Raw genomic sequence first — 1,312 nt, forward strand, 5'->3', positions numbered from 1 at the left:
TTGATGCTGTCACTAAGCATATTGAATTCAATGAATGATATTTTCTTTATACATACCTCACTTTGCAGGATCAATTTGATATACAAGGAGAATCTGTACTTGTGAACAAATCTCTAAATACAAAGTGTGGTAGATTATTGAGCAGCCACTACAACAAGTTGTTCGCAAAATATAAGAAACTTGTGAAGGATGAAGGAAACACATATGCAAGAAACCACCCACCAAAAAATGTCACACGAGAAAAATGGATTGAACTCATTGATGGAAAGTGGAGTGATGAAGATTGGCTGGTAATTAATACTTTGAAAATTTTAATTACAAGTGAAGTATGTTCTCACCTTTCACCTACATAATCCCTATCTATATATGCATTGGAGTAATATTTTATGTAGATCTTATTATGGTGTCATGTCTACTAGATTATTCGTTCTATCAAATTTGTTTGATTAATATTTATTTGGAAGGTGGAGTAGATTTATATTGTAATCTATGTATATATATATATATATATATATATATATATATATATAACTTAAGTCAAAACTCTAATATTTTTTTGGTATTTATTCTTTATAGAAAGTCTCAGCAAGAAATGCTAGAAACAGAAATAAAGAGGGAACGGTTGACAAACACATTCATAGATGTGGAAACAAGTCGCTTGCAGTTAGGGTGGATGAGGCGGTGTGTTATTTCAATTTTTCAAAAACTTAGTATATTACTTGTTGTAATTAATTAACTTGTCTTCTAACATTGAAAAGCATATAATCAGAGACGGAAAAATGGAGGTCATATTCCTAAGCTAGCACAAGTCTACTATGATACCCATTTCAATTCAAAGACAAAACAGTGGGTACACCCTGATTGCGAACATACATATGTATGTATATCAGTATATGCCTTGAGTTTGCAAAACTAGAATATATTTATTTTTATTCTATATATGTTTGCAAAACTAGAACATATATATTTCTGATGGTTTCTATTATTTGAAATGATAGCAAGAGATGTTGAGAGTGCAAGATGAGCATTGTAGCACTCCTGAAATACTTTGGCTTGAAGAGGAGATATCTATGATGGTTCTTAAGCCGAGATCTTGGCTATGTAAAGGGACTTGGCATGAGGCCTTCCTCATCTCTTAGGACGCCCTGCTTTATCTTCCTCAACTCAGTACACTCAACAACTAGATGGTCGAGTAGAAGAACTCCAAGATGCAAACTACGGAGTTGGAGGGGTCAAGTAGAAGAGCTCCGGGATGCAAACTTCGGTGGAGGAGAAGATGGATTGCATCATACAATATTTGAGGAGCAAGGGT

The 1,312-nt window shown here is 33.8% G+C and overlaps 1 long non-coding RNA gene across 1 annotated transcript; it reads left to right on the plus strand.

Moving 5' to 3' along the window:
* Positions 1-203: 203 nt before the first annotated feature.
* LOC142635986 (uncharacterized) lies at positions 204-818 on the plus strand. Its single transcript, XR_012844226.1, has 3 exons — positions 204-290; positions 577-681; positions 770-818. It is a non-coding gene; the product is annotated as an uncharacterized LOC142635986 (long non-coding RNA).
* The last annotated feature ends 494 nt before the right edge of the window (positions 819-1,312 follow it).

The sequence above is a fragment of the Castanea sativa genome, chromosome 5 (assembly GCF_040712315.1).
Source record: "Castanea sativa cultivar Marrone di Chiusa Pesio chromosome 5, ASM4071231v1".
Classification (NCBI taxonomy): domain Eukaryota; kingdom Viridiplantae; phylum Streptophyta; class Magnoliopsida; order Fagales; family Fagaceae; genus Castanea; species Castanea sativa.